Below are 23,968 nucleotides of genomic sequence, written 5' to 3'. Positions count from 1 at the left end.
ACTAGTGCCTCCAAGCTCAATCCAGCGATTTCCCAGTAATTCCTGGGGTAGACTGGTGCTACATATTAAGTTCCATATGTGAGAAGGTAGCTGAACGCCTTGTCCAAAATCATCTTACTGCTGAGAGTTGAGCTCACCCTCAGTCCCTCACAGTTCCATACTGCCTGCAGAGTGAGTTTCCCACGTCTTCACCAGAGACTTTTGCCAGAGGCCTCTGAGACGCAAGTTAACAATGCAGACCTGGACGGTATCTCGAGGTGCAGTAGAGTGGTAATCTGGGAACCTCCTTACTCAGAATACTGCTACCTTCACACTGTCATAAGAATGCAGCTAGTTGAGAGCTGGCTTCTAGGCATGCTTCCCTGTAAGAGCTGAGGACAGGGCAGAACCCTCCCGCATCCTGCCTGACTGTAGACGTACCTGCTAACCTCCTTATGTTAGTGGCTGGGATAGGTAGTGGGAAAAGCATGTGTAAGCATTGGGCCTGAACTCCCGTGTATCTGAGTTGAATACAGCGATTTCCAACATCCTTCTTCAATAGGAGTGTAGCTAGGTTCCAACTCCCATGTCCGAGTGGGTAGCAGACATCTGCCTCCCATGCATACACACTTCTGAGAGTTGAGCTTATGGCCTGTAACCCTACCTCCTGCCTGCAGCTACCTTTCGCTTCCAAAAGGCCTAGGCTCGCTGCTTCACCGAAGTGTTGGGAGAGGTAACTGGAATCTGCCGGCACACAAGACTAGTGCCTCCAAGCTCAATCAAGCGATTTCCTAGTAATTCCTGAGGTAGACGGGTGCTACATACTAAGTTCCATACGTGAGTAGGTAGTTGAACGCCTTGTCCAAAAACATCTTACTTCTGAGAGTTGAGCTCACCCTCACTCCCTCACAGTTCCACACTGCCTGCAGAGTGAGTTTCGCACGTTTTCAACAGAGACGTTTGCCAGAGGCTATGAGACGCAAGTTAACAATGCAGACCTGGAGGGTATCTCCAGGTGCAGTAGAGTGGTAATCTGGGAACCTCCTGTCTCAGAATACTGCTACCTTCACCCTGCCATAAGAATGCAGCTAGTTGACAGGTGGCTTCAAGGCATGCTTCCCTGTGAGAGCTAAGGACAGGGCACAACCCTCCCGCATCCTGCTTGACTGTAGAAGGAGCTGCTAACGTCCTCATGTTAGTGGCAGGGAAAGGTTGTGAGAAAAGCATGTGGAATCGTTGTGCCTGAACCCACGTGTATCTGAGTTGAATACAGCGATTTCCAAAGTCCTTCTTCATCAGAGTGTAGCTAGGTTCTCACTCGCATGTCCGAGTGGGTAGCAGACATCTGCCTCCCATGCATACCCACTTCTGAGAGTTGAGCTTATGGCCTGTAACCCTACCTCCTGCCTGCAGCTACCTTTCGCTTCCAAAAGGCCTAGGCTCGCTGCTTCACCGAAGTGTTGGGAGAGGTAACTGGAATCTGCCGGCACACAAGACTAGTGCCTCCAAGCTCAATCCAGCGATTTCCCAGTAATTCCTGGGGTAGACTGGTGCTACATACTAAGTTCCATATGTGAGAAGGTAGCTGAACGCCTTGTCCAAAATCATCTTACTGCTGAGAGTTGAGCTCACCCTCAGTCCCTCACAGTTCCACACTGCCTGCAGAGTGAGTTTCCCACGTCTTCACCAGAGACTTTTGCCAGAGGCCTCTGAGACGCAAGTTAACAATGCAGACCTGGACGGTATCTCCAGGTGCAGGAGAGTGGTAATCTGGGAACCTCCTTACTCAGAATACTGCTACCTTCACACTGTCATAAGAATGCAGCTAGTTGAGAGCTGGCTTCTAGGCATGCTTCCCTGTGAGAGCTGAGGACAGGGCAGAACCCTCCGCATCCTGCCTGACTGTAGACGTACCTGCTAACCTCCTTCTGTTAGTGGCTGTGATAGGTAGTGGGAAAAGCATGTGTAAGCATTGGGCCTGAACTCCCGTGTATCTGAGTTGAATACAGCGATTTCCAACATCCTTCTTCAATAGGAGTGTAGCTAGGTTCCAACTCCCATGTCCGAGTGGGTAGCAGACATCTGCCTCCCATGCATACACACTTCTGAGAGTTGAGCTCATGGCCTGTAACCCTACATCCTGCCTGCCGCTCCCTTTTGCTTCCAAAAGGCCTAGGCTCGCTGCTTGACGCAAGTGTTGGGAGAGGTAACTGGAATCTCCCGGCACACAAGACGAGTGCCTCCAAGCTCAATCAAGCGATTTCCTAGTAATTCCTGAGGTAGACGGGTGCTACATACTAAGTTCCATACGTGAGTAGGTAGTTGAACGCCTTGTCCAAAAACATCTTACTTCTGAGAGTTGAGCTCACCCTCAGTCCCTCACAGTTCCACACTGCCTGCAGAGTGAGTTTCGCACGTCTTCACCAGAGACGTTTGCCAGAGGCTTCTGAGACGCAAGTTAACAATGCAGAACTGGAGGGTATCTCCAGGTGCAGTAGAGTGGTAATCTGGGAACCTCCTGTCTCAGAATACTGCTACCTTCACCCTGCCATAAGAATGCAGCTAGTTGACAGCTGGCTTCAAGGCATGCTTCCCTGTGAGAGCTAAGGACAGGGCACAACCCTCATGCATCCTGCTTGACTGTAGAAGTAGCTGCTAACGTCCTCATGTTAGTGGCAGGGAAAGGTTGTGAGAAAAGCATGTGGAATCGTTGTGCCTGAACCCACGTGTATCTGAGTTGAATACAGCGATTTCCAAAGTCCTTCTTCATCAGAGTGTAGCTAGGTTCCCACTCGCATGTCCGAGTGGTAGCAGACATCTGCCTCCCATGCATACCCACTTCTGAGAGTTGAGCTTATGGCCTGTAACCCTACCTCCTGCCTGCAGCTACCTTTCGCTTCCAAAAGGCCTAGGCTCGCTGCTTCACCGAAGTGTTGGGAGAGGTAACTGGAATCTCCCGGCACACAAGACTAGTGCCTCCAAGCTCAATCCAGCTATTTCCCAGTAATTCCTGAGGTAGAATGGTGCTACATACTAAGTTCCATATGTGAGAAGGTAGCTGAACGCCTTGTCCAAAATCATCTTACTGCTGAGAGTTGAGCTCACCCTCAGTCCCTCACAGTTCCACACTGCCTGCAGAGTGAGTTTCGCACGTCTTCACCAGAGACGTTTGCCAGAGGCTATGAGACGCAAGTTAACAATGCAGACCTGGAGGGTATCTCCAGGTGCAGTAGAGTGGAAATCTGGGAACCTCCTGTCTCAGAATACTGCTACCTTCACCCTGCCATAAGAATGCAGCTAGTTGACAGCTGGCTTCAAGGCATGCTTCCCTGTGAGAGCTAAGGACAGAGCACAACCCTCCCGCATCCTGCTTGACTGTAGAAGGAGCTGCTAACGTCCTCATGTTAGTGGCAGGGAAAGGTTGTGAGAAAAGCATGTGGAATCGTTGTGCCTGAACCCACGTGTATCTGAGTTGAATACAGCGATTTCCAAAGTCCTTCTTCATCAGAGTGTAGCTAGGTTCCCACTCGCATGTCCGAGTGGGTAGCAGACATCTGCCTCCCATGCATACCCACTTCTGAGAGTTAGCTTATGGCCTGTAACCCTACCTCCTGCCTGCAGCTACCTTTCGCTTCCAAAAGGCCTAGGCTCGCTGCTTCACCGAAGTGTCGGGAGAGGTAACTGGAATCTCCCGGCACACAAGACTAGTGCCTCCAAGCTCAATCCCGCGATTTCCCAGTAATTCCTGTGGTAGACTGGTGCTACATACTAAGTTCCATATGTGAGAAGGTAGCTGAACGCCTTGTCCAAAATCATCTTACTGCTGAGAGTTGAGCTCACCCTCAGTCCCTCACAGTTCCACACTGCCTGCAGAGTGAGTTTCCCACGTCTTCACCAGAGAATTTTGCCAGAGGCCTCTGAGACGCAAGTTAACAATGCAGACCTGGACGGTATCTCCAGGTGCAGGAGAGTGGTAATCTGGGAACCTCCTTACTCAGAATACTGCTACCTTCACACTGTCATAAGAATGCAGCTACTTGAGAGCTGGCTTCTAGGCATGCTTCCCTGTGAGAGCTGAGGACAGGGCAGAACCCTCCCGCATCCTGCCTGACTGTAGACGTACCTGCTAACCTCCTTATGTTAGTGGCTGGGATAGGTTGTGGAAAAGCATGTGTAAGCATTGGGCCTGAACTCCCGTGTATCTGAGTTGAATACAGCGATTTCCAACATCCTTCTTCAATAGGAGTGTAGCTAGGTTCCAACTCCCATGTCCGAGTGGGTAGCAGACATCTGCCTCCCATGCATACACACTTCTGAGAGTTGAGCTCATGGCCTGTAACCCTACATCCTGCCTGCCGCTACCTTTCGTTTCCAAAAGGCCTAGGCTCGCTGCTTGACAAAAGTGTTGGGAGAGGTAATTGGAATCTCCCGGCACACAAGACTATTGCCTCCAAGCTCAATCCTGCGATTTCCCAGTAATTCCTGGGGTAGACTGGTGCTACATACTAAGTTCCATATGTGAGAAGGTAGCTGAACGCCTTGTCCAAAATCATCTTACTTCTGAGAGTTGAGCTCACCCTCAGTCCCTCACAGTTCGACACTGCCTGCAGAGTGAGTTTCACAGGTCTTCACCACAGACGTTTGCCACAGGCTTCTGAGACGCAAGTTAACAATGCAGACCTGGAGGGTATCTCCAGGTGCAGTAGAGTGGTAATCTTGGAACCTCCTGACTCAGAATACTGCTACCTTCACACTGCCATAAGAATAGAGCTTGTTGAGAGCTGGCTTCTAGGCATGCTTCCCTGGGAGAGCTGAGGACAGGGCAGAACCCTCCCGCATCCTGCCTGACTGTAGGCGTGGTTGCTAACATCCTAAAGTGAGTGGCTGAGAGAGGTTGCGGGAAAAGCATGTGTAAGCATTGGGCCTGAACTCCTGTGTAACTGAGTTGAATACAGCGATTTCCAATGGCCTTCTGCAATCAGAGTGTAGCTAGGTTCCAACTACCATGTCAGAATGGGGAGCAGACAACTGCCTCCCATGCATACACACTTCAGAGAGTTGAGCTTATGGCCTGTTCATCTCCATCCAGCCTGCTGGTACCCTTTGCTTCTAAAAGGCCTAGGCTCGCTGTTTGACGGAAGTGTTGGGAGAGGTAATTGGAATCTCCCGGCACCCAAGACGAGTGCCTCCAAGCTCAATCCAGCGATTTCGTAGTAATTCCTGTGGTAGACTGGTGCTACATACTAAGTTCCATACGTGAGAAGGTAGCTGAACGCCTTGTCCAAAAGCATCTTACTTCTGAGAGTTGAGCTCACCCTCAGTCCCTCACAGTTCCACACTGCCTGCAGAGTGAGTTTCGCAGATCTTCACCAGAGACGTTTGCCAGAGGCTTCTGAGACGCAAGTTAACAATGCAGACCTGGACGGTATCTCCAGGTGCAGTAGAGTGGTAATCTGGGAACCTCCTTACTCAGAATACTGCTACCTTCACACTGTCATTAGAATGCAGCTAGTTGAGAGCTGGCTTCTAGGCATGCTTCCCTGTGAGAGCTGAGGACAGGGCAGAACCCTCCCGCATCCTGCCTGACTGTAGACGTACCTGCTAACCTCCTTATGTTAGTGGCTGTGATAGGTAGTGGGAAAAGCATGTGTAAGCATTGGGCCTGAACTCCCGTGTATCTGAGTTGAATACAGCGAATTCCAACATCCTTCTTCAATAGGAGTGTAGCTAGGTTCCAACTCCCATGTCCGAGTGGGTAGCAGACATCTGCCTCCCATGCATACACACTTCTGAGAGTTGAGCTTATGGCCTGTAACCCTACATCGTGCCTGCCGCTACCTTTCGCTTCCACAAGGCCTAGGCTCGCTGCTTGACGCAAGTGTTGGGAGAGGTAATTGGAATCTCCCGGCACACAAGACGAGTGCCTCCAAGCTCAATCAAGCGATTTCCTAGTAATTCCTGGGGTAGACTTGTGCTACATACTAATTTCCATACGTGAGTAGGTAGTTGAACGCCTTGTCCAAAAACATCTTACTTCTGAGAGTTGAGCAGACCCTTAGTCCCTCACAGTTCCACACTGCCTGCAGAGTGAGTTTCCCACGTCTTCACCAGAGACTTTTGCCAGAGGCTTCTGAGACGCAAGTTAACAATGCGGACCTGGACGGTATCTCCAGGTACAGTAGAGTGGTAATCTGGGAACCTCCTGTCTCAGAATACTGCTACCTTCACACTGTCATAAGAATGCAGCTAGTTGACAGCTGGCTTCAAGGCATGCTTCCCTGTCAGAGCTAAGGACAGGGCAAACCCCTCCCGCATCCTGCTTGACTGTAGAAGGAGCTGCTAACGTCCTCATGTTAGTGGCAGGGAAAGGTTGTGAGAAAAGCATATGGAATCGTTGTGCCTGAAAACACGTGTATCTGAGTTGAATACAGCGATTTCCAGAGTCCTTCTTCATCAGAGTGTAGCTAGGTTCCCACTTGCATGTCCTAGTGGGTAGCAGACATCTGCCTCCCATGCTACCCACTTCTGAGAGTTGAGCTTATGGCCTGTAACCCTACCTCCTGCCTGCAGCTACCTTTCGCTTCCAAAAGGCCTAGGCTCGCTGCTTCACCGAAGTGTTGGGAGAGTTAACTGGAATCTCCCCCGCACACAAGACTATTGCCTCCAAGCTCAATCCAGTGATTTCCCAGTAATTCCTGGGGTAGACTGGTGCTACATACTAAGTTCCATATGTGAGAAGGTAGCTGAACGCCTTGTCCAAAATCATCTTACTGCTGAGAGTTGAGCTCACCCTCAGTCCCTCACAGTTCCACACTGCCTGCAGAGTGAGTTTCCCACGTCTTCACCAGAGACTTTTGCCAGAGGCTTCTGAGACGCAAGTTGACAATGCAGACCTGGACGGTATCTCCAGGTGCAGTAGAGTGGTAATCTAGGAACATCCTTACTCAGAATACTGCTACCTTCACACTGTCATAAAAATGTAGCTAGTTGAGAGCTGGCTTCTAGGCATGCTTCCCTGTGAGAGCTGAGGACAGGGCAGAACCCTCCCGCATCCTGCCTGACTGTAGACGTACCTGCTAACCTCCTTATGTTAGTGGCTGTGATAGATTGTGGGAAAAGCATGTGTAAGCATTGGGCCTGAACTCCCGTGTATCTGAGTTGAATACAGCGATTTCCAACATCCTTCTTCAATAGGAGTGTAGCTAGGTTCCAACTCCCATGTCCGAGTGGGTAGCAGACATCTGCCTCCCATGCATACACACGTCTGAGTGTTGAGCTGATGGCCTGTAATCCTATATCCTGCCTGCCGCTACCTTTCGCTTCCAAAAGGCCTAGGCTCGCTGCTTGACGCAAGTGTTGGGAGAGGTAATTGGAATCTCCCGGCACACAAGACGAGTGCCTCCAAGCTCAATCCAGCGATTTCCGAGTAATTCCTGTTGTAGAGTGGTGCTACATACTAAGTTCCATACGTGAGTAGGTAGTTGAACGCCTTGTCCAAAAACATCTTACTTCTGAGAGTTGAGCTCACCCTCAGTCCCTCACAGTTCCACACTGCCTGCAGAGTGAGTTTCACACGTCTTCACCAGAGACGTTTTCCAGAGGCTTCTGAGACAAAAGTTAACAATGCAGACCTGGAGGGTATCTCCAGGTGCAGTAGAGTGGTAATCTGGGAACCTCCTGTCTCAGAATACTGCTACCTTCACCCTGCCATAAGAATGCAGCTAGTTGACAGCTGGCTTCAAGGCATGCTTCCCTGTGAGAGCTAAGGACAGGGCACAACCCTCCCGCATCCTGCTTGACTGTAGAAGGAGCTGCTAACGTCCTCATGTTAGTGGCAGGGAAAGGTTGTGAGAAAAGCATGTGGAATCGTTGTGCCTGAACCCACGTGTATCTGAGTTGAATACAGCGATTTCCAAAGTCCTTCTTCATCAGAGTGTAGCTAGGTTCCCACTCGCATGTCCGAGTGGGTAGCAGACATCTGCCTCCCATGCTACCCACTTCTGAGAGTTGAGCTTATGGCCTGTAACCCTACCTCCTGCCTGCAGCTACCTGTCGCTTCCAAAAGGCCTAGGCTCGCTGCTTCACCGAAGTGTTGGGAGAGGTAACTGGAATCTCCCGGCACACAAGACTAGTGCCTCCAAGCTCAATCCAGCGATTTCCCAGTAATTCCTGGGGTAGACTGGTGCTACATACTAAGTTCCATATGTGAGAAGGTAGCTGAACGCCTTGTCCAAAATCATCTTACTGCTGAGAGTTGAGCTCACCCTCAGTCCCTACTGTTCCACACGGCCTGCAGAGTGAGTTTCGCACGTCTTCACCAGAGACTTTTGCCAGAGGCCTCTGAGACGCAAGTTAACAATGCGGACCTGGACGGTATCTCCAGGTGCAGTATAGTGGTAATCTGGGAACCTCCTTACTCAGAATACTGCTACCTTCACACTGTCATAAGAATGCAGCTAGTTGAGGGCTGGCTTCTAGGCATGCTTCCCTGTGAGAGCTGAGGACAGGGCAGAACCCTCCCGCATCCTGCCTGACTGTAGACGTACCTGCTAACCTCCTTATGTTAGTGGCTGGGATAGGTTGTGGGAAAAGCATGTGTAAGCATTGGGCCTGAACTCCCGTGTATCTGAGTGGAATACAGCGATTTCCAACATCCTTCTTCAATAGGAGTGTAGCTAGGTTCCAACTCCCATGTCCGAGTGGGTAGCAGACATCTGCCTCCCATGCATACACACTTCTGAGAGTTGAGCTCATGGCCTGTAACCCTACATCCTGCCTGCCGCTACCTTTCGCTTCCAAAAGGCCTAGGCTCGCTGCTTGACGCAAGTGTTGGGAGAGGTAACTGGAATCTCCCGGCACACAAGACGAGTGCCTCCAAGCTCAATCAAGCGATTTCCTAGTAATTCCTGGGGTAGACGGGTGCTACATACTAAGTTCCATACGTGAGTAGTTAGTTGAACGCCTTGTCCAAAAACATCTTACTTCTGAGAGTTGAGCTCACCCTCAGTCCCTCACAGTTCCACACTGACTGCAGAGTGAGTTTCGTACGTCTTCACCAGAGACGTTTGCCAGAGGCTTCTGAGACGCAAGTTAACAATGCAGAACTGGAGGGTATCTCCAGGTGCAGTAGAGTGGTAATCTGGGAACCTCCTGTCTCAGAATACTGCTACCTTCACCCTGCCATAAGAATGCAGCTAGTTGACAGGTGGCTTCAAGGCATGCTTCCCTGTGAGAGCTAAGGACAGGGCACAACCCTCCCGCATCCTGCTTGACTGTAGAAGGAGCTGCTAACGTCCTCATGTTAGTGGCAGGGAAAGGTTGTGAGAAAAGCATGTGGAATCGTTGTGCCTGAACCCACGTGTATCTGAGTTGAATACAGCGATTTCCAAAGTCCTTCTTCATCAGAGTGTAGCTAGGTTCCCACTCGCATGTCCGAGTGGGTAGCAGACATCTGCCTCCCATGCATACCCACTTCTGAGAGTTAGCTTATGGCCTGTAACCCTACCTCCTGCCTGCAGCTACATTTCGCTTCCAAAAGGCCTAGGCTCGCTGCTTCACCGAAGTTTCGGGAGAGGTAACTGGAATCTGCCGGCACACAAGACTAGTGCCTCCAAGCTCAATCCAGCGATTTCCCAGTAATTCCTGTGGTAGACTGGTGCTACATACTAAGTTCCATATGTGAGAAGGTAGCTGAACGCCTTGTCCAAAATCATCTTACTGCTGAGAGTTGAGCTCACCCTCAGTCCCTCACAGTTCCACACTGCCTGCAGAGTGAGTTTCCCACGTCTTCACCAGAGACTTTTGCCAGAGGCCTCTGAGACGCAAGTTAACAATGCAGACCTGGACGGTATCTCCAGGTGCAGGAGAGTGGTAATCTGGGAACCTCCTTACTCAGAATACTGCTACCTTCACACTGTCATAAGAATGCAGCTAGTTGAGAGCTGGCTTCTAGGCATGCTTCCCTGTAAGAGCTGAGGACAGGGCAGAACCCTCCCGCATCCTGCCTGACTGTAGACGTACCTGCTAACCTCCTTATGTTAGTGGCTGGGATAGGTAGTGGGAAAAGCATGTGTAAGCATTGGGCCTGAACTCCCGTGTATCTGAGTTGAATACAGCGATTTCCAACATCCTTCTTCAATAGGAGTGTAGCTAGGTTCCAACTCCCATGTCCGAGTGGGTAGCAGACATCTGCCTCCCATGCATACACACTTCTGAGAGTTGAGCTTATGGCCTGTAACCCTACCTCCTGCCTGCAGCTACCTTTCGCTTCCAAAAGGCCTAGGCTCGCTGCTTCACCGAAGTGTTGGGAGAGGTAACTGGAATCTGCCGGCACACAAGACTAGTGCCTCCAAGCTCAATCAAGCGATTTCCTAGTAATTCCTGAGGTAGACGGGTGCTACATACTAAGTTCCATACGTGAGTAGGTAGTTGAACGCCTTGTCCAAAAACATCTTACTTCTGAGAGTTGAGCTCACCCTCACTCCCTCACAGTTCCACACTGCCTGCAGAGTGAGTTTCGCACGTCTTCAACAGAGACGTTTGCCAGAGGCTATGAGACGCAAGTTAACAATGCAGACCTGGAGGGTATCTCCAGGTGCAGTAGAGTGGTAATCTGGGAACCTCCTGTCTCAGAATACTGCTACCTTCACCCTGCCATAAGAATGCAGCTAGTTGACAGCTGGCTTCAAGGCATGCTTCCCTGTGAGAGCTAAGGACAGGGCACAACCCTCATGCATCCTGCTTGACTGTAGAAGTAGCTGCTAACGTCCTCATGTTAGTGGCAGGGAAAGGTTGTGAGAAAAGCATGTGGAATCGTTGTGCCTGAACCCACGTGTATCTGAGTTGAATACAGCGATTTCCAAAGTCCTTCTTCATCAGAGTGTAGCTAGGTTCCCACTCGCATGTCCGAGTGGTAGCAGACATCTGCCTCCCATGCATACCCACTTCTGAGAGTTGAGCTTATGGCCTGTAACCCTACCTCCTGCCTGCAGCTACCTTTCGCTTCCAAAAGGCCTAGGCTCGCTGCTTCACCGAAGTGTTGGGAGAGGTAACTGGAATCTCCCGGCACACAAGACTAGTGCCTCCAAGCTCAATCCAGCTATTTCCCAGTAATTCCTGAGGTAGAATGGTGCTACATACTAAGTTCCATATGTGAGAAGGTAGCTGAACGCCTTGTCCAAAATCATCTTACTGCTTAGAGTTGAGCTCACCCTCAGTCCCTCACAGTTCCACACTGCCTGCAGAGTGAGTTTCGCACGTCTTCACCAGAGACGTTTGCCAGAGGCTATGAGACGCAAGTTAACAATGCAGACCTGGAGGGTATCTCCAGGTGCAGTAGAGTGGAAATCTGGGAACCTCCTGTCTCAGAATACTGCTACCTTCACCCTGCCATAAGAATGCAGCTAGTTGACAGCTGGCTTCAAGGCATGCTTCCCTGTGAGAGCTAAGGACAGAGCACAACCCTCCCGCATCCTGCTTGACTGTAGAAGGAGCTGCTAACGTCCTCATGTTAGTGGCAGGGAAAGGTTGTGAGAAAAGCATGTGGAATCGTTGTGCCTGAACCCACGTGTATCTGAGTTGAATACAGCGATTTCCAAAGTCCTTCTTCATCAGAGTGTAGCTAGGTTCCCACTCGCATGTACGAGTGGGTAGAAGACATCTGCCTCCCATGCATACACAGTTCTGAGAGTTGAGCTTACGGCCTGTAGCCCTACCTCCTGCCTGCAGCTACCTTTCGCTTCCAAAAGGCCTAGGCTCGCTGCTTCACCGAAGTGTCGGGAGAGGTAACTGGAATCTCCCGGCACACAAGACTAGTGCCTCCAAGCTCAATCCAGCGATTTCCCAGTAATTCCTGTGGTAGACTGGTGCTACATACTAAGTTCCATATGTGAGAAGGTAGCTGAACGCCTTGTCCAAAATCATCTTACTGCTGAGAGTTGAGCTCACCCTCAGTCCCTCACAGTTCCACACTGCCTGCAGAGTGAGTTTCCCACGTCTTCACCAGAGACTTTTGCCAGAGGCCTCTGAGACGCAAGTTAACAATGCAGACCTGGACGGTATCTCCAGGTGCAGGAGAGTGGTAATCTGGGAACCTCCTTACTCAGAATACTGCTACCTTCACACTGTCATAAGAATGCAGCTAGTTGAGAGCTGGCTTCTAGGCATGCTTCCCTGTGAGAGCTGAGGACAGGGCAGAACCCTCCCGCATCCTGCCTGACTGTAGACGTACCTGCTAACCTCCTTATGTTACTGGCTGGGATAGGTTGTGGAAAAGCATGTGTAAGCATTGGGCCTGAACTCCCGTGTATCTGAGTTGAATACAGCGATTTCCAACATCCTTCTTCAATAGGAGTGTAGCTAGGTTCCAACTCCCATGTCCGAGTGGGTAGCAGACATCTGCCTCCCATGCATACACACTTCTGAGAGTTGAGCTCATGGCCTGTAACCCTACATCCTGCCTGCCGCTACCTATCGCTTCCAAAAGGCCTAGGCTCGCTGCTTGACGCAAGTGTTGGGAGAGGTAACTGGAATCTCACGGCACACAAGACGAGTGCCTGCAAGCTCAATCAAGCGTTTTCCTAGTAATTCCTGGGGTAGACGGGTGCTACATACTAAGTTCCATACGTGAGTAGGTAGTTGAACGCCTTGTCCAAAAACATCTTACTTCTGAGAGTTGAGCTCACCCTCAGTCCCTCACAGTTCCACACTGCCTGCAGAGTGAGTTTCGCACGTCTTCACCAGAGACGTTTGCCAGAGGCTTCTGAGACGCAAGTTAACAATGCAGAACTGGAGGGTATCTCCAGGTGCAGTAGAGTGGTAATCTGGGAACCTCCTGTCTCAGAATACTGCTACCTTCACCCTGCCATAAGAATGCAGCTAGTTGACACCTGGCTTCAAGGCATGCTTCCCTGTGTGAGCTAAGGACAGGGCACAACCCTCCCGCATCCTGCTTGACTGTAGAAGGAGCTGCTAACGTCCTCATGTTAGTGGCAGGGAAAGGTTGTGAGAAAAGCATGTGGAAACGTTGTGCCTGAACCCACGTGTATCTGAGTTGAATACAGTGATTTCCAAAGTCCTTCTTCATCAGAGTGTAGCTAGGTTCCCACTCGCATGTCCGAGTGGGTAGCAGACATCTGCCTCCCATGCATACCCACTTCTGAGAGTTGAGCTTATGGCCTGTAACCCTACCTCCTGCCTGCAGCTACCTTTCGCTTCCAAAAGGCCTAGGCTCGCTGCTTCACCGAAGTGTTGGGAGAGGTAACTGGAATCTGCCGGCACACAAGACTAGTGCCTCCAAGCTCAATCCAGCGATTTCCCAGTAATTCCTGGGATAGACTGGTGCTACATACTAAGTTCCATATGTGAGAAGGTAGCTGAACGCCTTGTCCAAAATCATCTTACTGCTGAGAGTTGAGCTCACCCTCAGTCCCTCACAGTTCCACACTGCCTGCAGAGTGAGTTTCGCACGTCTTCACCAGAGACGTTTGCCAGAGGCTATGAGACGCAAGTTAACAATGCAGACCTGGAGGGTATCTCCAGGTGCAGTAGAGTGGTAATCTGGGAACCTCCTGTCTCAGAATACTGCTACCTTCACCCTGCCATAAGAATGCAGCTAGTTGACAGGTGGCTTCAAGGCATGCTTCCCTGTGAGAGCTAAGGACAGGGCACAACCCTCCCGCATCCTGCTTGACTGTAGAAGGAGCTGCTAACGTCCTCATGTTAGTGGCAGGGAAAGGTTGTGAGAAAAGCATGTGGAATCGTTGTGCCTGAACCCACGTGTATCTGAGTTGAATACAGCGATTTCCAAAGTCCTTCTTCATCAGAGTGTAGCTAGGTTCCCACTCGCATGTCCGAGTGGGTAGCAGACATCTGCCTCCCATGCATACCCACTTCTGAGAGTTAGCTTATGGCCTGTAACCCTACCTCCTGCCTGCAGCTACCTTTCGCTTCCAAAAGGCCTAGGCTCGCTGCTTCACCGAAGTGTCGGGAGAGGTAACTGGAATCTCCCGGCACACAAGACTAGTGCCTCCAAGCTCAATCCAGCGATTTCCCAGTAATTCCTGTGGTAGACTGGTGCTACATACTAAGTTCCATATGTGAGAAGGTAGCTGAACGCCTTGTCCAAAATCATCTTACTGCTGAGAGTTGATCTCACCCTCAGTCCCTCACAGTTCCACACTGCCTGCAGAGTGAGTTTCCCACGTCTTCACCAGAGACTTTTGCCAGAGGCCTCTGAGACGCAAGTTAACAATGCAGACCTGGACGGTATCTCCAGGTGCAGGAGAGTGGTAATCTGGGAACCTCCTTACTCAGAATACTGCTACCTTCACACTGTCATAAGAATGCAGCTAGTTGAGAGCTGGCTTCTAGGCATGCTTCCCTGTAAGAGCTGAGGACAGGGCACAACCCTCCCGCATCCTGCCTGACTGTAGACGTACCTGCTAACCTCCTTATGTTAGTGGCTGGGATAGGTAGTGGGAAAAGCATGTGTAAGCATTGGGCCTGAACTCCCGTGTATCTGAGTTGAATACAGCGATTTCCAACATCCTTCTTCAATAGGAGTGTAGCTAGGTTCCAACTCCCATGTCCGAGTGGGTAGCAGACATCTGCCTCCCATGCATACACACTTCTGAGAGTTGAGCTTATGGCCTGTAACCCTACCTCCTGCCTGCAGCTACCTTTCGCTTCCAAAAGGCCTAGGCTCGCTGCTTCACCGAAGTGTTGGGAGAGGTAACTGGAATCTGCCGGCACACAAGACTAGTGCCTCCAAGCTCAATCAAGCGATTTCCTAGTAATTCCTGAGGTAGACGGGTGCTACATACTAAGTTCCATACGTGAGTAGGTAGTTGAACGCCTTGTCCAAAAACATCTTACTTCTGAGAGTTGAGCTCACCCTCAGTCCCTCACAGTTCCACACTGCCTGCAGAGTGAGTTTCGCACGTCTTCAACAGAGACGTTTGCCAGAGGCTATGAGACGCAAGTTAACAATGCAGACCTGGAGGGTATCTCCAGGTGCAGTAGAGTGGTAATCTGGGAACCTCCTGTCTCAGAATACTGCTACCTTCACCCTGCCATAAGAATGCAGCTAGTTGACAGCTGGCTTCAAGGCATGCTTCCCTGTGAGAGCTAAGGACAGGGCACAACCCTCCCGCATCCTGCTTGACTGTAGAAGGAGCTGCTAACGTCCTCATGTTAGTGGCAGGGAAAGGTTGTGAGAAAAGCATGTGGAATCGTTGTGCCTGAACCCACGTGTATCTGAGTTGAATACAGCGATTTCCAAAGTCCTTCTTCATCAGAGTGTAGCTAGGTTCCCACTCGCATGTCCGAGTGGGTAGCAGACATCTGCCTCCCATGCATACCCACTTCTGAGAGTTGAGCTTATGGCCTGTAACCCTACCTCCTGCCTGCAGCTACCTTTCGCTTCCAAAAGGCCTAGGCTCGCTGCTTCACCGAAGTGTTGGGAGAGGTAACTGGAATCTGCCGGCACACAAGACTAGTGCCTCCAAGCTCAATCCAGCGATTTCCCAGTAATTCCTGGGGTAGACTGGTGCTACATACTAAGTTCCATATGTGAGAAGGTAGCTGAACGCCTTGTCCAAAATCATCTTACTGCTGAGAGTTGAGCTCACCCTCAGTCCCTCACAGTTCCACACTGCCTGCAGAGTGAGTTTCCCACGTCTTCACCAGAGACTTTTGCCAGAGGCCTCTGAGACGCAAGTTAACAATGCAGACCTGGACGGTATCTCCAGGTGCAGGAGAGTGGTAATCTGGGAACCTCCTTACTCAGAATACTGCTACCTTCACACTGTCATAAGAATGCAGCTAGTTGAGAGCTGGCTTCTAGGCATGCTTCCCTGTGAGAGCTGAGGACAGGGCAGAACCCTCCCGCATCCTGCCTGACTGTAGACGTACCTGCTAACCTCCTTATGTTAGTGGCTGTGATAGGTAGTGGGAAAAGCATGTGTAAGCATTGGGCCTGAACTCCCGTGTATCTGAGTTGAATACAGCGATTTCCAACATCCTTCTTCAATAGGAGTGTAGCTAGGTTCCAACTCCCATGTCCGAGTGGGTAGCAGACATCTGCCTCCCATGCATACACACTTCTGAGAGTTGAGCTCATGGCCTGTAACCCTACATCCTGCCTGCCGCTACCTTTCGCTTCCAAAAGGCCTAGGCTCGCTGCTTGACGCAAGTGTTGGGAGAGGTAACTGGAATCTCCCGGCACACAAGACGAGTGCCTCCAAGCTCAATCAAGCGATTTCCTAGTAATTCCTGAGGTAGACGGGTGCTACATACTAAGTTCCATACGTGAGTAGGTAGTTGAACGCCTTGTCCAAAAACATCTTACTTCTGAGAGTTGAGCTCACCCTCAGTCCCTCACAGTTCCACACTGCCTGCAGAGTGAGTTTCGCACGTCTTCACCAGAGACGTTTGCCAGAGGCTTCTGAGACGCAAGTTAACAATGCAGAACTGGAGGGTATCTCCAGGTGCAGTAGAGTGGTAATCTGGGAACCTCCTGTCTCAGAATACTGCTACCTTCACCCTGCCATAAGAATGCAGCTAGTTGACAGCTGGCTTCAAGGCATGCTTCCCTGTGAGAGCTAAGGACAGGGCACAACCCTCATGCATCCTGCTTGACTGTAGAAGTAGCTGCTAACGTCCTCATGTTAGTGGCAGGGAAAGGTTGTGAGAAAAGCATGTGGAATCGTTGTGCCTGAACCCACGTGTATCTGAGTTGAATACAGCGATTTCCAAAGTCCTTCTTCATCAGAGTGTAGCTAGGTTCCCACTCGCATGTCCGAGTGGGTAGCAGACATCTGCCTCCCATGCATACCCACTTCTGAGAGTTAGCTTATGGCCTGTAACCCTACCTCCTGCCTGCAGCTACCTTTCGCTTCCAAAAGGCCTAGGCTCGCTGCTTCACCGAAGTGTCGGGAGAGGTAACTGGAATCTCCCGGCACACAAGACTAGTGCCTCCAAGCTCAATCCAGCGATTTCCCAGTAATTCCTGTGGTAGACTGGTGCTACATACTAAGTTCCATATGTGAGAAGGTAGCTGAACGCCTTGTCCAAAATCATCTTACTGCTGAGAGTTGATCTCACCCTCAGTCCCTCACAGTTCCACACTGCCTGCAGAGTGAGTTTCCCACGTCTTCACCAGAGACTTTTGCCAGAGGCCTCTGAGACGCAAGTTAACAATGCAGACCTGGACGGTATCTCCAGGTGCAGGAGAGTGGTAATCTGGGAACCTCCTTACTCAGAATACTGCTACCTTCACACTGTCATAAGAATGCAGCTAGTTGAGAGCTGGCTTCTAGGCATGCTTCCCTGTAAGAGCTGAGGACAGGGCACAACCCTCCCGCATCCTGCCTGACTGTAGACGTACCTGCTAACCTCCTTATGTTAGTGGCTGGGATAGGTAGTGGGAAAAGCATGTGTAAGCATTGGGCCTGAACTCCCGTGTATCTGAGTTGAATACAGCGATTTCCAACATCCTTCTTCAATAGGAGTGTAGCTAGGTTCCAACTCCCATGTCCGAGTGGGTAGCAGACATCTGCCTCCCATGCATACACACTTCTGAGAGTTGAGCTTATGGCCTGTAACCCTACCTCCTGCCTGCAGCTACCTTTCGCTTCCAAAAGGCCTAGGCTCGCTGCTTCACCGAAGTGTTGGGAGAGGTAACTGGAATCTGCCGGCACACAAGACTAGTGCCTCCAAGCTCAATCAAGCGATTTCCTAGTAATTCCTGAGGTAGACGGGTGCTACATACTAAGTTCCATACGTGAGTAGGTAGTTGAACGCCTTGTCCAAAAACATCTTACTTCTGAGAGTTGAGCTCACCCTCAGTCCCTCACAGTTCCACACTGCCTGCAGAGTGAGTTTCGCACGTCTTCAACAGAGACGTTTGCCAGAGGCTATGAGACGCAAGTTAACAATGCAGACCTGGAGGGTATCTCCAGGTGCAGTAGAGTGGTAATCTGGGAACCTCCTGTCTCAGAATACTGCTACCTTCACCCTGCCATAAGAATGCAGCTAGTTGACAGCTGGCTTCAAGGCATGCTTCCCTGTGAGAGCTAAGGACAGGGCACAACCCTCCCGCATCCTGCTTGACTGTAGAAGGAGCTGCTAACGTCCTCATGTTAGTGGCAGGGAAAGGTTGTGAGAAAAGCATGTGGAATCGTTGTGCCTGAACCCACGTGTATCTGAGTTGAATACAGCGATTTCCAAAGTCCTTCTTCATCAGAGTGTAGCTAGGTTCCCACTCGCATGTCCGAGTGGGTAGCAGACATCTGCCTCCCATGCATACCCACTTCTGAGAGTTGAGCTTATGGCCTGTAACCCTACCTCCTGCCTGCAGCTACCTTTCGCTTCCAAAAGGCCTAGGCTCGCTGCTTCACCGAAGTGTTGGGAGAGGTAACTGGAATCTGCCGGCACACAAGACTAGTGCCTCCAAGCTCAATCCAGCGATTTCCCAGTAATTCCTGGGGTAGACTGGTGCTACATACTAAGTTCCATATGTGAGAAGGTAGCTGAACGCCTTGTCCAAAATCATCTTACTGCTGAGAGTTGAGCTCACCCTCAGTCCCTCACAGTTCCACACTGCCTGCAGAGTGAGTTTCCCACGTCTTCACCAGAGACTTTTGCCAGAGGCCTCTGAGACGCAAGTTAACAATGCAGACCTGGACGGTATCTCCAGGTGCAGGAGAGTGGTAATCTGGGAACCTCCTTACTCAGAATACTGCTACCTTCACACTGTCATAAGAATGCAGCTAGTTGAGAGCTGGCTTCTAGGCATGCTTCCCTGTGAGAGCTGAGGACAGGGCAGAACCCTCCCGCATCCTGCCTGACTGTAGACGTACCTGCTAACCTCCTTATGTTAGTGGCTGTGATAGGTAGTGGGAAAAGCATGTGTAAGCATTGGGCCTGAACTCCCGTGTATCTGAGTTGAATACAGCGATTTCCAACATCCTTCTTCAATAGGAGTGTAGCTAGGTTCCAACTCCCATGTCCGAGTGGGTAGCAGACATCTGCCTCCCATGCATACACACTTCTGAGAGTTGAGCTCATGGCCTGTAACCCTACATCCTGCCTGCCGCTACCTTTCGCTTCCAAAAGGCCTAGGCTCGCTGCTTGACGCAAGTGTTGGGAGAGGTAACTGGAATCTCCCGGCACACAAGACGAGTGCCTCCAAGCTCAATCAAGCGATTTCCTAGTAATTCCTGAGGTAGACGGGTGCTACATACTAAGTTCCATACGTGAGTAGGTAGTTGAACGCCTTGTCCAAAAACATCTTACTTCTGAGAGTTGAGCTCACCCTCAGTCCCTCACAGTTCCACACTGCCTGCAGAGTGAGTTTCGCACGTCTTCACCAGAGACGTTTGCCAGAGGCTTCTGAGACGCAAGTTAACAATGCAGAACTGGAGGGTATCTCCAGGTGCAGTAGAGTGGTAATCTGGGAACCTCCTGTCTCAGAATACTGCTACCTTCACCCTGCCATAAGAATGCAGCTAGTTGACAGCTGGCTTCAAGGCATGCTTCCCTGTGAGAGCTAAGGACAGGGCACAACCCTCATGCATCCTGCTTGACTGTAGAAGTAGCTGCTAACGTCCTCATGTTAGTGGCAGGGAAAGGTTGTGAGAAAAGCATGTGGAATCGTTGTGCCTGAACCCACGTGTATCTGAGTTGAATACAGCGATTTCCAAAGTCCTTCTTCATCAGAGTGTAGCTAGGTTCCCACTCGCATGTCCGAGTGGTAGCAGACATCTGCCTCCCATGCATACCCACTTCTGAGAGTTGAGCTTATGGCCTGTAACCCTACCTCCTGCCTGCAGCTACCTTTCGCTTCCAAAAGGCCTAGGCTCGCTGCTTCACCGAAGTGTTGGGAGAGGTAACTGGAATCTCCCGGCACACAAGACTAGTGCCTCCAAGCTCAATCCAGCTATTTCCCAGTAATTCCTGAGGTAGAATGGTGCTACATACTAAGTTCCATATGTGAGAAGGTAGCTGAACGCCTTGTCCAAAATCATCTTACTGCTGAGAGTTGAGCTCACCCTCAGTCCCTCACAGTTCCACACTGCCTGCAGAGTGAGTTTCGCACGTCTTCACCAGAGACGTTTGCCAGAGGCTATGAGACGCAAGTTAACAATGCAGACCTGGAGGGTATCTCCAGGTGCAGTAGAGTGGAAATCTGGGAACCTCCTGTCTCAGAATACTGCTACCTTCACCCTGCCATAAGAATGCAGCTAGTTGAGAGCTGGCTTCTAGGCATGCTTCCCTGTGAGAGCTGAGGACAGGGCAGAACCCTCCTGCATCCTGCCTGACTGTAGACGTACCTGCTAACCTCCTTATGTTAGTGGCTGGGATAGGATGTGGGAAAAGCATGTGTAAGCATTGGGCCTGAACTCCCGTGTATCTGAGTTGAATACAGCGATTTCCAACATCCTTCTTCAATAGGAGTGTAGCTAGGTTCCAACTCCCATGTCCGAGTGGGTAGCAGACATCTGCCTCCCATGCATACACACTTCTGAGAGTTGAGCTCATGGCCTGTAACCCTACATCCTGCCTGCCGCTACCTTTCGCTTCCAAAAGGCCTAGGCTCGCTGCTTGACGCAAGTGTTGGGAGAGGTAACTGGAATCTGCCGGCACACAAGACGAGTGCCTCCAAGCTCAATCAAGCGATTTCCTAGTAATTCCTGGGGTAGACGGGTGCTACATACTAAGTTCCATACGTGAGTAGGTACTTGAACGCCTTGTCCAAAAACATCTTACTTCTGAGAGTTGAGCTCACCCTCAGTCCCTCACAGTTCCACACTGCCTGCAGAGTGAGTTTCGCACGTCTTCACCAGAGACGTTTGCCAGAGGCTTCTGAGACGCAAGTTAACAATGCAGAACTGGAGGGTATCTCCAGGTGCAGTAGAGTGGTAATCTGGGAACCTCCTGTCTCAGAATACTGCTACCTTCACCCTGCCATAAGAATGCAGCTAGTTGACAGCTGGCTTCAAGGCATGCTTCCCTGTGTGAGCTAAGGACAGAGCACAACCCACCCGCATCCTGCTTGACTGTAGAAGGAGCTGCTAACGTCCTCATGTTAGTGGCAGGGAAAGGTTGTGAGAAAAGCATGTGGAATCGTTGTGCCTGAACCCACGTGTATCTGAGTTGAATACAGCGATTTCCAAAGTCCTTCTTCATGAGAGTGTAGCTAGGTTCCCACTCGCATGTCCGAGTGGGTAGCAGACATCTGCCTCCCATGCATACCCACTTCTGAGAGTTGAGCTTATGGCCTGTAACCCTACCTCCTGCCTGCAGCTACCTTTCGCTTCCAAAAGGCCTAGGCTCGCTGCTTCACCGAAGTGTCGGGAGAGGTAACTGGAATCTCCCGGCACACAAGACTAGTGCCTCCAAGCTCAATCCAGCGATTTCCCAGTAATTCCTGGGGTAGACTGGTGCTACATACTAAGTTCCATATGTGAGAAGGTAGCTGAACGCCTTGTCCAAAATCATCTTACTGCTGAGAGTTGAGCTCACCCTCAGTCCCTCACAGTTCCACACTGCCTGCAGAGTGAGTTTCCCACGTCTTCACCAGAGACTTTTGCCAGAGGCCTCTGAGACGCAAGTTAACAATGCAGACCTGGACGGTATCTCCAGGTGCAGGAGAGTGGTAATCTGGGAACCTCCTTACTCAGAATACTGCTACCTTCACACTGTCATAAGAATGCAGCTAGTTGAGAGCTGGCTTCTAGGCATGCTTCCCTGTGAGAGCTGAGGACAGGGCAGAACCCTCCCGCATCCTGCCTGACTGTAGACGTACCTGCTAACCTCCTTATGTTAGTGGCTGGGATAGGTTGTGGGAAAAGCATGTGTAAGCATTGGGCCTGAACTCCCGTGTATCTGAGTTGAATACAGCGATTTCCAACATCCTTCTTCAATAGGAGTGTAGCTAGGTTCCAACTCCCATGTCCGAGTGGGTAGCAGACATCTGCCTCCCATGCATACACACTTCTGAGAGTTGAGCTCATGGCCTGTAACCCTACATCCTGCCTGCCGCTACCTTTCGCTTCCAAAAGGCCTAGGCTCGCTGCTTGACGCAAGTGTTGGGAGAGGTAACTGGAATCTCCCGGCACACAAGACGAGTGCCTCCAAGCTCAATCAAGCGATTTCCTAGTAATTCCTGGGGTAGACGGGTGCTACATACTAAGTTCCATACGTGAGTAGGTAGTTGAACGCCTTGTCCAAAAACATCTTACTTCTGAGAGTTGAGCTCACCCTCAGTCCCTCACAGTTCCACACTGCCTGCAGAGTGAGTTTCGCACGTCTTCACCAGAGACGTTTGCCAGAGGCTTCTGAGACGCAAGTTAACAATGCAGAACTGGAGGGTATCTCCAGGTGCAGTAGAGTGGTAATCTGGGAACCTCCTGTCTCAGAATACTGCTACCTTCACCCTGCCATAAGAATGCAGCTAGTTGACAGCTGGCTTCAAGGCATGCTTCCCTGTGTGAGCTAAGGACAGAGCACAACCCTCCCGCATCCTGCTTGACTGTAGAAGGAGCTGCTAACGTCCTCATGTTAGTGGCAGGGAAAGGTTGTGAGAAAAGCATGTGGAAACGTTGTGCCTGAACCCACGTGTATCTGAGTTGAATACAGCGATTTCCAAAGTCCTTCTTCATCAGAGTGTAGCTAGGTTCCCACTCGCATGTCTGAGTGGGTAGCAGACATCTGCCTCCCATGCATACACACTTCTGAGAGTTGAGCTTATGGCCTGTAACCCTACCTCCTGCCTGCAGCTACCTTTCGCTTCCAAAAGGCCTAGGCTCGCTGCTTCACCGAAGTGTTGGGAGAGGTAACTGGAATCTGCCGGCACACAAGACTAGTGCCTCCAAGCTCAATCCAGCAATTTCCCAGTAATTCCTGGGGTAGACGGGTGCTACATACTAAGTTCCATATGTGAGAAGGTAGCTGAATGCCTTGTCCAAAATCATCTTACTGCTGAGAGTTGAGCTCACCCTCAGTCCCTCACAGTTCCACACTGCCTGCAGAGTGAGTTTCCCACGTCTTCACCAGAGACGTTTGCCAGAGGCTATGAGACGCAAGTTAACAATGCAGACCTGGAGGGTATCTCCAGGTGCAGTAGAGTGGTAATCTGGGAACCTCCTGTCTCAGAATACTGCTACCTTCACCCTGCCATAAGAATGCAGCTAGTTGACAGCTGGCTTCAAGGCATGCTTCCCTGTGTGAGCTAAGGACAGAGCACAACCCTCCCGCATCCTGCTTGACTGTAGAAGGAGCTGCTAACGTCCTCATGTTAGTGGCAGGGAAAGGTTGTGAGAAAAGCATGTGGAAACGTTGTGCCTGAACCCACGTGTATCTGAGTTGAATACAGCGATTTCCAAAGTCCTTCTTCATCAGAGTGTAGCTAGGTTCCCACTCGCATGTCCGAGTTGTTAGCAGACATCTGCCTCCCATGCATACCCACTTCTGAGAGTTGAGCTTATGGCCTGTAACCCTACCTCCTGCCTGCAGCTACCTTTCGCTTCCAAAAGGCCTAGGCTCGCTGCTTCACCGAAGTGTTGGGAGAGGTAACTGGAATCTGCCGGCACACAAGACTAGTGCCTCCAAGCTCAATCCAGCGATTTCCCAGTAATTCCTGGGGTAGACTGGTGCTACATACTAAGTTCCATATGTGAGAAGGTAGCTGAACGCCTTGTCCAAAATCATCTTACTGCTGAGAGTTGAGCTCACCCTCAGTCCCTCACAGTTCCATACTGCCTGCAGAGTGAGTTTCCCACGTCTTCACCAGAGACTTTTGCCAGAGGCCTCTGAGACGCAAGTTAACAATGCAGACCTGGACGGTATCTCCAGGTGCAGGAGAGTGGTAATCTGGGAACCTCCTTACTCAGAATACTGCTACCTTCACACTGTCATAAGAATGCAGCTAGTTGAGAGCTACCTTCTAGGCATGCTTCCCTGTGAGAGCTGAGGACAGGGCAGAACC

The sequence above is a fragment of the Canis lupus genome, chromosome 8, assembly GCF_048164855.1.
Source record: "Canis lupus baileyi chromosome 8, mCanLup2.hap1, whole genome shotgun sequence".
In the NCBI taxonomy this organism is placed as follows: Eukaryota; Metazoa; Chordata; class Mammalia; order Carnivora; family Canidae; genus Canis; species Canis lupus.
Note: the sequence above shows the minus strand (reverse complement) of the source record.